Here is a 13,189-nt window from a genome sequence, read left to right as displayed (position 1 = left end):
AATGGCCTTAACCTTGACTGATAACACTAAAGAAGAAACACAATGTGAACACTTTTTCACATACAACTAATCCAGCATTGATGTTTTTCAAGCACTGAATTACTGAGTTCAAAACTGTTCGAAGTACTGAATTCAAAAATAATTGTTGTATAATATTTTTTAAGTGAAGGACTATAGTTTGAAATTTAAATCGTCTGTCATTTATAAATGAGCTTTCACTTCATCTGCCCACACTACCATTACATTTAGGTATTCATTTGTTAAAATTAACCTTTGTTTTGTCAGAAATGTTTGATACATTTCTACACAAAATATGCCAAGGCTGTGAAAAAGCAATATATCTGTGTCCTGTTTGTAAAGGCCAGGTGTGTTTGAATGAACTACTTATTACTCCTTATCCTCCAATTATGACTCAGGGCAAAAGTTGCTATAAATGCTCAACCGCCTCTTTTGAAGGAAGCAGGAAAGTTTCAATCATATGGAGGATAACTGTGTACAGTTATGAAGAGTTTTGCAACTTGAGTTGTTGTACAACTGGCCAACAAGACAATGAATATTACCTGCATTGTCCCATGATACTGTTTTCCAAATAATACTTCATACATGTAGAGATCATTTAAGGATGATGTTCAAATGCTTTTGTCCCAAGGCTTCCACAAAATAAAACGTGACAAAATGGCCACCCTGTTTAAACATAGCAAGCTCTTGTCCATGAAGGTTCTCAGTCATCCAGGTTTTTGTATCTTCAGCAGATACATCACTCCTGTGAAAGCATGGTTTTCTTGAGAATTTAGATGCAGGCAATGGACGCAATAAAGACAGTGTCTCATTAATCATTGAGCTCTGATTTGGAATGTGGTATAAGCAGTGACACTTCTTCTTAAGTAAGAGAAACACATATCCAGACAAGTTCTAACAACACACTTGGATACATTTGGAAACATTGCCACAGGCTGCAGACCAAATTACACTCCCTGGGGATCTCTTAGCACAGTGAGCAATGATCGACGACCTGCTGGGTCAAAGGGCTGACCAGCTCAGGACACAGACCAAGGGGCCGAGATGATGGCCAAAGGCCATGAGATGTAGGTAGAGAGAGTGGGTGTCTTGTGGTTGTCTTAACTGGCTGGTCAAGGAGACATTGAAAAGACGTGTCAGTGTAGTGTCTGCAGCTCACGGACTGGGGAACAGGGGTCAAGAGGGGGCTCGATCTTAACCAGCTGGCCTTAATGATGCTGACACAGGGTATGTCAACCCACACACACATTTACATCTCTTTTGCAGTTCTCACCTATTTGTTAAACATTTCACAGACACTAATTCATTTTAGGCAAGGAGAATTAGTGAGGCTGTGTGTCTGCAAATAATATCCGAGAATATGATAGGGGCAATAATACGATATAGTGAGACATGTTGGGATACTATTTCAAAATAGTAAATATCCACTGTGAAAAGGTCTAAGTTTTATTGGAGAAATGCAAACATGTATGTGCAGAACTCACTCAAAGACAGCTAATGATGATGTAGATGTATATGTATATACATATATACATATACATACATATATATACATATACATATATATGTATATATACACAAACCTTCAGTCACATCATTTCAATCCAAATTCCAATGATCACAGAATTTGACAGATGGTGCCCTGAGACCTTCGCACCCTTCTTAACAAATCTATTTCAAGAAAAGCTCTCACAGCAAAAACAATAATGGTATATGCATAAACAGTACAGTTTTTTGTCAAGTGAGAATAGTGAAAGAAGGGGGGAAGAGTCAAGTGGCCGAAGGTCTGCTGTCAACTAGCAGTGTAGCATCAATATTTTCTTACACCCCAAGTTTACAAATAGGTAGTGAGGTTTCCAAAATTCACAAGCTTATCTAAGAAAACTATTAATGTGTTGCCTTAGGAATAACATGGGAAAAGCTCGTACAAAAAAAAAACTCCCGGGAAAAGAAATGGGACAAGTGAGCCCACAAAGGTTAAAATGCTGGCAAAAACATGAAAAATCACTTTCCTAACTACTCTCCAAGCATTTCAAGCCCCTAAGCTTTTGTTGAAGACACCACATCCACCACTCCACTGCCAGCACCTTCACTGAGGGACAGCAACAACATCTGCTGGCTCAGGGATTGATTAATTGGCTGATCAGGCACCCGCGGTGTAAACTGATTGATTGATCATCTTGTGGTTGGAGCTGCCTTTATCGCAAGCCCTGGGGAGAAAACCTCTGGAGGTCCCCAGTCATCTGTCATGTCCAACACACAGGGGGAAGAAGAAAGAGAGATGAAGAGCTGTGGGTTCATTACCGAGACATGGGGGGCATGTATGGAGGAAGTCTCAGCCAAGACGGAGACAGGGGGCATGCCAGGAGAACAATAGGAACATAAGGACAAAGAAACTGAGGATGCAAAGGAGGGAGAAGATGCTCTGATGCACACAGAGAAAGCGAGAAATACTGAAGACCATGAAGTCAGGAAGAGGAGTGTAGCCAAGCCACAGGCAGCAGTAACGTGGAGACAATCTTGTAAATACACATGTACTGATAAGAAAGAAGATCAAGAGGAATAAACCAGTTAGAGACTAACACTCAAATTATGCACAACATTGAAACATATGTCTTTTGGTGATTTGATGAAAGATTCTTATCAATTTCGCTGTGCGGATTTGCATTTGGGGCTTTGATTTAGGTGTTTATTTATACTCAATTCCTGACTACATTCGTATTCAAAAGACAGAAATTAGAATACAGGGAGAAATAAGGTGGCAGATCCAAACGGCTGTGGAGGATTCTGGTATGGATTCAGTCGGACAAAAAAAGGAAAATGTCTTTTACTTGACGGCAAAGGACACGGTGAATGACACAGAGAAGAGAGAGGCATATTGGCTTTGGACAACAGATGTCCCGGGGGGGAAACAAAATGAGAGGTGGTGAATCAGAGAGAAACGTCGACGAGAGGACAATGAGAGAGGACATGCAGCGAGCAAAAGGGACAAGGGTGGAATATGTTGCTGACATTGAACTTGGACATCTCGAGCTGTATGTGCCTGACCGGCTTGTACCCAGGCACCAACAACAGCATGTGAATCACTCTCTGAATCAGTTTTAGAGCGGCCACGTGTAAGTGACTGAATCTTTGTGGGTATTTGAAAGCACACGGTACGTTTCTCAGATCATGTGTGCTCATGCTGGGTATCAATACATATTCATTCCACCGAGCAGCAGGTGGTCTTCCAAAGACCTGCTGAAGCTGGAAGGGGGCCAGTGTCCATCTCCAGCGTCTGTCTGTCAAGTCCATGTCAGCAGACTCAGGGTCACCTCTAAAGGCCGTGTTTATGTTGGGCATTAGCATGCATTTTTTGTGATTCAGGTTGTACTTCATGTCTGACTTGTGCACTTTCTTTTTAAATCCATGTTGAACCACATTTCTCGAAAAATGCCTGCTAACAAATAGTGCAAGGCTGTTGCAATTCCTCTCAGGTTATTTGATTTTTGTTTAAACTTACTCTTAATAGAGTTTTAAGTTCTGTTATTGACTTTGCAGTTTCTAACATTGTTTGGAAAAATGGCTTTTTCTAAATCATTATTTCGAGCCTCGCCTTCGCTGCACCTACGTTTCTCTCTCCTCTCTCGCTCCCATCCAGTTTTTCTGCCGTTCACAGCCTTCTGAACTTTGTTCCCACTATAATGTTTAAGTTTTCCAATTGCTCCATCAAATTCTCTCTCCCTCTCAGCTGAGGCGACTGTTCCCTTCCACAGAACCTCATTAATACCAATCTCCTGTCAGGAGCAACAGGGAAAACACAGAGTAAGACAAAGAAATGGCAAAGGGACGAGTGCAGAGAAAGAAAATACCTGTCATATTGCACATCCGACATATTACCAGTACTGACCCACACACACACACACACACACACATTCAGTACTGCAACAAAAGTGATTCAAGACTGCACTTCAGTAGCTTACAGAATGTAGTGTCAGCTACTATACCTAAAAGATTGCATTTAATAGAAATACATTCTCAGTTAAACTACAGGCTGCAAAGACCAATAACAACACTGTTTTAAAGTTTTACCAGTGAATTTTAAAAGTGATTTTTCTTTTAAATTAAAGAACTTTGGTAAACCCAATATTCAATGGAGAGATTAGAGAAAATTGTCAAATTCATAGACATACAGCCACAACATCTAACCTCGATGCCAGTAACAGGGTATCAACATCAATATACAGCAATAACAGATAAGTATTAAACACTAGGGCTGCAACAAATGATCATTTTCATAATCAGTTCATTTGTTGATTATTAATTTGTTGTTTGGCACCTAAAATGTCAGAATATGTTAAAAAAACTTTTTTCCCCCCCAAATTTCAAAATGATGATATTCTCAAATGTCTTGTTTTGTCCAGAAAGTGCATTTTAAATGATTTCTCTGTTAAAATGAAGGAAAGGAAGCAGAAATTATTCACATTTAAGAAGCTGAAAATCAGATTTGTTTTGATTATTAAGACTTAAACCAATTCCAAAATCTGTTTAAATCTCTCATTGGAAACGTACTCAGACAACCAGTGTTCCAAATGATGGTCATGTGCACGTTTTAACTTTTTAGTTGTAACAAATAATTCAAATTCAGTAAACTTTATTTTGTTTGAATTCTTCATTGCTTGGCTGGAAGTGGGGAGGGGGAATCAATTTCAGGTATGTAACGTACTGGATAATTACTTGTTTACACAAGTCAAATTGATGCCTTGCTCAGTCAAACGTGAAAAAAATTAAACACAACAGCACAATATGAAAATTCAAGTCAAGCTATTGAAAATGTAAACAACAAATGAGGACGGATACATACAGTACATACACACACAGACCAGGGAAGCTCAGGCAGTGAATTGACTGTACAAACTCTCTCTTGTCAGAAAGACACTTCCATGACACTAGTATCCATCCATCAATCCAAGTGCTAGCGTATCCTGGCCTGAACCACTGGGAGCTCACGGTGCCAATTAGCTTTCAGGGTGAGGGCCCGGCACAGAGTGGCAACCACAGGCCCTGCCAATTACAGCCCACCTTCCCGTCTAACTCCAATGCTGCCCCAGTGTGTGGGCACCACAGCCTGGCCGGGGGTGAGGTATGGCCACCAATATGTAAAGGAAAATTTAATGAACATCTTCCAGGACAAAAGGAGAATTACAATAAGACAGACGACAGGAAGAAAGATAGAGGGGGAAAAAATACATACAGCTTTGAACAGTGCACTGTCAGTGGGAAAGATTTGAAAAGGCAGTGGAGCAGACAGAGTATCGGCTCATTTAAGTTGACCTCTTACAGGACACAAACATCGAATCAAACTATATCCATGGAGCAAAGCAGACAATCACACAGATTCGGAACATGCCTCTATCTCTTAAAGTTTTTCACATGTCAAAAAAGGAACTTTCAGAAAATGTTAAGCATGGACAAGCAAGATAAACAGTGGATTTTTGTGTTTTTACTTTAGGCTACATCAATTCTATTCAGTTTAAAAACACAACTACTGCTCTGGGCACACTTGTCATTCATGTAACTCCAGCATTTTCATTTGATAACTCTGGAGATGTTTAGAAATGGCGATGCAGTAACCTACTTTCACTTCACGTCATCGTCAGTCTAATAAAACAAATCTATGTTCTTGTCGTTTCTCGTTAGTAAAAAACCAAGCAAACATCTGAAGAGGAATGAGTCAATGTTTTGAGGCTTTTAGTAAGGACGCAGCTGAACTTCTGACATTGAGCGACAATGCTCATCTGGACTCAGATCATTTTATTCTGGAAATGCCATTTCCTACGTTTTTAACACCTTGTTAGGGAAATAATATGGCCACAGTGGCTGATATAATTAAAATCTCAAAGTCATTACTTTTTTTTAAACAGCGTAATACCTGAGTAAAGAGTTTTCAAGTGGCTGGAAGCAATTAAATATCTGACAGGAAACAGGCCAAGATGCGGCAGACTGCCAATGTGATGCCAGTGTGTGCCCTACAAATTGTCCAACATTGAAAGATTGTGCTCTTAAAAACAAACTAGAGGAACTATTTAATTCCGCTTCAGACACGCTGCCAAGTATTACGCCTCATCTTGGGGTCTAAATCCACCCTGTGATTTTTGCCACATCACCCTAACCCCGGTGTTAATCCAACCGCAGGGCGAAAGCACAAGAAAAATCACTTTTAAATCCATATTAATCAAACACACAGACAGCTCTCCTGAATCCAGTTACATCAAGCCCTGCAGGGGTTACTCTTACAACAGCTCAGGGAACTGTAGGCAGAGATAGGATGCAATTTGTCCTTGGCTTGCTGAGCAAATCCAAAATATATGTAAATCAGAATGTACCACAAACTCCCTTTATCTCATTCAAGAAAATAAAAGAAATGAGGACCTTTTCTTCCCCCCAATCTTCCTTATATTCTGTGATGCAAAGAGAAATTTAATAATTTATAAAAGGGGAAAAATTTTTTTTCTTTTTTTAAATAAATCCCACCAACAGGCACCAATTCAAAACCCAGCAAGTCTCCTTTAATACCTTGGAAATTAAATTGTCGGCCCATTATCAGCCAGGTCCAGTCATCTGTATCTAAAATGCAACCATGCACAACTGAAGTATACAAGATTCCACCCACCCACCCCAAAAAAGACTAAATATATGCTGGAGACTGCAGTTTTTTGAGGGGCAGCAGGGAGGTAGGAGATGAGTGCCATGGTGAGCAGAGGCGTTTAGGGCTTGTTGCATTAAAAATGTTAAGCTTTAGCCAAAGCCATTTTCAAGCCAGTTAACAGAGGGAGTAGGAAGTGATTTTCTTTGGGAGCTGTGACAGGATGGACATGGTGTTTTTGTCTGTATGTGTGTGTGTGTGTGTATACAGGGAGCAAACAAACATCCTCGGTATGCTGCATTATACTTATGCAATGAAAGCAGAGAGGCATGGTACAGCAAATTGGTGGCTGGTATTTGCGTGGCTGTGTGTGTGTGTGAGCGCGTTTAATTGTAAGAGAAAGCGATAAAGATGAAGACAGAACAAGCAACAAAATGACTGTTTTCCCCTCTGCTTTTGTGACAGTGAACAAAAGTGAGACACTGACAACTACATGGACTAACAAAGCGCTGTACACAAGTACTGGAAATATTACAAATAATTCTACATTCATGAGGTTAAATTGTTAACTCCGTTTAATGGTCATTGTGTCTGTAAATTTGTAGTGCAAGCGGAAAGTATGAGGTTATATGTGTGTTTTTATTACCTTTTCCACACTATCTGTATAAATAAGTGGATACATCACATCATATTAATCCAATAGAAACCATTTCTGTATAACTCAGTTTTCTGCCCCTCAAAGCAGATTAGATTCTCTTTTTAAAGCAAAACCTTTTAAGACCAACTAGGGACCATCACTGTTCCCAACATCCTTATCTGTGGAGATTGTTGCACATGTTCCATTACCCACAATGTTTATAATAGATACAGATATAATATTCAACTCTAACTTTGAGTAGTGTACTTTAATTAGCCAAAACATTGAACACTTTTTTTTTTAATCCAGAAGATTCCATTTATAGAAGAGAACATATCCTTTAACTTATGATGTTATCTGCCTTGTGATCTGCTGCTACTTTTCTGTAAATTGGCTTTAAAGTTTAGTATAAATACCATACTTTTAAATGCTCTAAATGCCTCCTCCTCCGTGTAAAGCGGGGATCCACTGGTCCTGCAAATATTTCATGATAATAGCCTTGATGTGCTTCAACTCTGAAACTGGTAAAGGGTGTACAGTTTCAGCCATTGATGTCCCGTTCGGTGGAGCTGTAATTCCACAGCAGTAGTGAGGTATCTCATCACTCTCTCACAGCAGTGAGTGGAGAGAGAGTGAGGTAGGGAGAGGGAGCCAGTTGGTCTGTGTCACAATTTTTATCAACCTAATTGTTGTATGAAATACTAAATTTAAAAGAAGCTGAAATGAAAGCAACTTTGGGAAAAAGAGGATCGGTCAATTAATCAGATTGAGCTCATGATCCCACACCGCTCCTCCTTGTCCTCAAACTAGATCTTTGTTATTGTTTTGCAGCAAAAATTGCATACTGTACATTGAAGATCTCATGTTTAAAAAGTAAGTGTAAGATCCAAGTGTTTTAGACCAGTTTGACAACAGTGGACAAAACCATTGCCGCCAGGTAGAACCCACCCAGACCACTGTTTGGAGCCAGGGAAAGATTGATGACTCTGGGTTTGATTGAAAAGTCTGCCTCAGGGTTAGAGCCTGTGTCTAGGTGAGACGCTGTGGCCAGTGATTGATTGGCCACTGGACCAGTTTGGCTCCGCAGGGAGCAGTGTTGCTGAAAATCAAAAGAGAGGATGGCGGAAGTCTATGATTTCATTAAAACACAGATGTGGGTCCTGACAGATGGATGCAGAGTGTGAATAACAGAGTTGCATGACTCGTTCATGCGATGTGCTCGTATATCTTTGTCAAAACTCCTCATTTGTTAGCACATATGGACAAGATTATATTTGTACAGCTCAAAAAGAGACACGGCATTTATCTTTGTCTTCCTAATTGATGCCATTGTGAATCTATTGCACTAATTGATCTGCTATCTAATTAAGGGTTTGTTTGAGTGTAATAACTCAAAAGCGTCCACTAAATTAAGCCACTTTGACCACATAAAGCCACCGGCAGTGAGTCCTGACTGCTCAATAAAACATACTCGTCAAGAATCTTGACATTAAAAGATGCAGAGTTTTATCACACAAGCGATAAATAAACCTGAATTTGACAAGCTTTTTATTTATGGCTGCTGTAATTCAGGAAATGATCCTCTCAGAACAAGCAGACCTAATCAGCATAAAGGAGGGGGGAAATGAAAGCTGAAGAACACAAAAAGGCAAAACGATGAATATACGGCTGTGCTTCTAAGTAGTGTAACTACCCATTGTGCACAGGTGTGTTTCACTTTCCTTTCCTGCGGTTTCCCCTGAGTGGCAGAACATGTGTGAACACTGACATTGAACACGTTACCCTCAGACAACAGAACCCCAGGACCACAACAACAATCACGACAACGACGACAATGACAACACAAAGCTGTGCCTGTCTACACTGCAGTGAAGTTTCAATTACTGGTACACTTGCTGGCTGGCTACTGCCCTTCAGCCTGACATAAGAGGGAGTGACGGCTGTTGGAAAAGCCTGAATGGCAAGCAGTCCCACTATAACCATGGAAGGAGGACCATAGACCATGTATAAAAATTGGACATTGGAGTCTTCCAGGTTCCTCGGACACCAAAGAGGAAGTTGAAATACAGCCAGCAGGGGGCATCTCTACTGGCTGCCAAAAAGAATTTGGTTGGAAAGGAAGTCTGATTTGTTTTCGGATTGTTTCTTACAAAGTTAACCATCTCAATTGCTACTTTTGGTTCTTCATCGATAGAAAATGCTGTCAATAATGTTCCCATTTTAAGGAAAGTAGATGATAAAGTATGGCACACGCGAGTGGACACCTGTGATTGACAGCTGGTATCGTCCAATAGAGGTCTGTCACAGGGCAAAACATGATTCTGGATGGTTTAAAACCAGGAGTTCAGACTCTCCTGCATGGATGTTCGGGTTTGTCAATTGACGTGGTGATTTAAGTTCTTTTAGTAAAACATGGGGCGGATTCAAATGCTGCTTTACTGAAGATACAGTGTAAACAGTTCAAATATAAAATATGCTTCAGCTTACTGGGTTCAGGTCAAGCTCGGACGTGTGCCGGATTCAGTCAATATTCTCTCGGGCTCGGTCAGGTTTGGATGGTACAATTCAGCCAGGAGTCGCTCTCTAGTACGAACCATCAATACAGCTCTGGCTTCACTTAACACAGTGCAATTATAAATAATAAGATGCATATAACTGTTAAAACTAAGAATAGATGTGAAAAACATTTGGCGTGAACGTACTACTGGCTTAATTTAGAGGTTGGCAAGCAGCCGGTAAAGAGTAGATACAATAGTCAGACTAATAGAAGGCAAATGAAGACGAGCACAAAGAACATAAACACGTGTAACTTGGGCTTGACAGGAGAGAAAATGATTTCATTCCTCTTTATTTTCTTAGTTGTATATGATTTAATTTTTGACAAATTGCCATTAATAGTAACTGCAGCTAACATAATTAAACGGTGAGTTCATTTGAGCTTTCTATTAAGTTAGTTTTATTTGGACTGAACCGACGTAATAAGAGCCATGGCGTCTAAATCAATGAAATCTAAACGATACCGAACTCTGGTCTAACCCCGTGACTTGGGGCTATTCTGCAGAATGGGTGTCACTGTAATTGGTGCCGCTGTGGTTGTGAAGGTTATGGTCATTATAGGGGAGCGTGGGGAGGCATAACTGCTCACAGCATCACTTTCATTGTGTGTGAAGTAGAGGAGGGAATGTATGGCGGCTGCTCACCGTGACCTGTATCTTAATGAGGGGGACAAATCAATATTGCGACGAGCAAATAACACAAGAACTACAGCCGCCATGGACTAATGTTTTTTCAGTGGAAAGAAACGTGAGCTCGGGTCATGTTAAATTTAAAAAAAAACAAAAAAACAATCGGATGAGATGAATTCAATGAAGCAATAATGTCATGTAAATGGAATTGTTATCATTTGCTATAAATCGACATATTGGTTCAGGTTTCACCCCAATAATTATGCCTTTTTTAATGATAACATTTGAAAAGAGAGTCATTTAAGGCCGAGATAAAAGTCCCAGATTCAACCGTGAAGTAACATTGTAAAATGTAAAGACGCCCTCTTTTCTGCTTGTATATTCCCTCTATATTACACCCGAAGAAAAAGAAAAAGAAGCAGATTGACAGTGGACAGATGTGACTGTTTACCCGTAGTCGCTGCTCTCCTGACTCCTTCACTTTTTCACAAAACAGAATAAAACAATGTAATTTCACACTAAAACTGCCAGTGGCTGAAATAAAACCAGTGTTATAAACACTTGTACTTGTTTCAGTCATTTCAAAAAGGCAGCTTTTCGGGGGGCAAAATCCTACGCTAAAGATTGAGTTGAGATTTAATCAACAAGCTAAATATCGTGTACAAGTCAGAGCAATGACAATGAGACTAAGTCTAATAATCTGAGACCTCATACTTAGCTCAAGGGCATAACAGTGCAGCATATAGGATTATGCGTGAGGTGTTAACAGGTTGACGAGGAAAAAGGTCTGAACAAATCACCTCTGAAAGCTTTATCAGCCACCAGATTATGTGCTTAGTACAGCAAACCACAATTTCTCCCCGGAGCTCACTTACGATCAACTTATTGACTTAGCCGAGCAATCAGAACCAATTTCACCTTCCAATTACTGCTCCTTACAGGCTTTACAACAATGTAAATTTAATTTATTGGCTAAGAAAAGGGGGTTTTGTATTTATAGAGAGGGGTTAATAAATGTACATCATGTGAAATCATGTGAATACTCGTACGTACATAGCTGAAGTTGAATATCTCAGAAGTTGGTCTATTTTCTGCCTTGTGAACTGCTGCTATTTTCTGTAAATTGGCTTTAAAGTTTAGTATAAATACCATACTTTTAAATGCTCTAAATGCCTCCTCCTCTGTGTAAAGCGAGGATCCACTGGTCCTGTAAATATTTCATGATAATAGGAAATGAAGTTAAGTCTGCGGGTAGCGAACAATCCTGGAGTTTGACAAACACAGAGTGAAACGACAATGGGTGGGAGATGCCCTGGGAGAGAAGCTGTTTGGGGTTTTTTTTGTTTTTTTTTAAAAAAGACGCCAAAAAAAACCCTCTATTTCCAGTTGAAAAGAACAGCGGCTGTCGTAGAGCGTCTGACTTGACAATTACAAGAGTGGTAAAAGCGGCACTGTGCCTCCACTGATAACCCGTCGGATTCCATTAAAACTCCAGTACTCCAAAAGAATGCTCAAACGGAGGAAATTATCATATGCGCACACCCACCCACACACACGCACGCGCGCGCACTTCTTAAACAGCAGCACAACCCTCTGACAGTGACTCCTTTGCTGCAATATGCATTCTTTAAGAAAGTGAAGACAAACTGGATGGAGACGAGACACAAAAGACTGAATTAAATAGTATAAGTCACAGACAAAAAGGCTGCATGACTCATACAAAATGCAGAGCCACCGCAGAGCTTGTTAACTGTAGTTTCAAAGTCTGCTAATGTCCTGAGGTCAGCCCGTGGGCTACAAGCACAAGCGTCAGAGGAGAGGAGGAAAAATTATCTTAAGTAGGGAAAATTTGTACTTCAGGAAGATGCAGGCAATGACATGCATGAGGAGTCTCTTCTGTGAGTTTAGTTCAGTTAAGACCCACCGCCGCCACTGCCAGTTTACATTTGTGCCCTTTCTCCCCTCATTCGTCCTGTTGCTTCCCTTAAGAAAAACAAAATTAAATAATGGAAAAACCTGTGACTGACACATTTTTCTTCATAGACGCTGAAGGGTAAAAACACATCACATCATGTGTCTCCGTACCTCAGTGCGGTTATTTTTTCTTTTTCCTTTTGATTTGATTGCCGTTCCAAATGAGGGATCACTCATATACTTGTCCTGCGGTGTGAAATCCCGTCAACACTCGTGTCTCTCTTTCTCCCCCTCTCTCTTCACTTCCCTTCGCTCTCTCTCTTGCTCCCTCTCTCACTTCAAAATGATTCATTTTTCTATTACGCCGATGAGCATGTGAAATGAGCTATATAATCAATAGCATAGGTTTGTAAACAGCAGTCACACTCCAGGGAAAATGTGTTTTGTTTTGTTTTGTTTTTTTATGAAAACAACGTGCCCGCCCGTATGTGTGCGTGTGTGCGTGCGTGTGGTAAGAAACGCTCATCTGACAATGTTTACAAGGGCAATTTACAGAAAATAAAGACGCAGTCCACCCAAAATAAAGGTAGCTTTCATAACACGGCAGGATAAACAGACAAAAATATCAAACACATTTAAGATGAGGCGATAGTGAAGAGACGTTTACACGCTATGTGTTGATTAAAATGAACTGTTCTAAACTGAGTTTGTGTTCTGTAGATAAGATGTGTGTGTGTGTGTGTGTGTGTGTGTGTGTGTGTGTATTCCCGTGGCAAGCCATTTGCAGGAATCACTGCTCATCGCTCTGAC

Source organism: Solea senegalensis, linkage group LG14 (genome assembly GCF_019176455.1).
Source record: "Solea senegalensis isolate Sse05_10M linkage group LG14, IFAPA_SoseM_1, whole genome shotgun sequence".
NCBI lineage: Eukaryota > Metazoa > Chordata > Actinopteri > Pleuronectiformes > Soleidae > Solea > Solea senegalensis.
The sequence above is the reverse complement of the archived record's forward strand: the minus strand, read 5'-3'. Positions refer to the sequence as shown.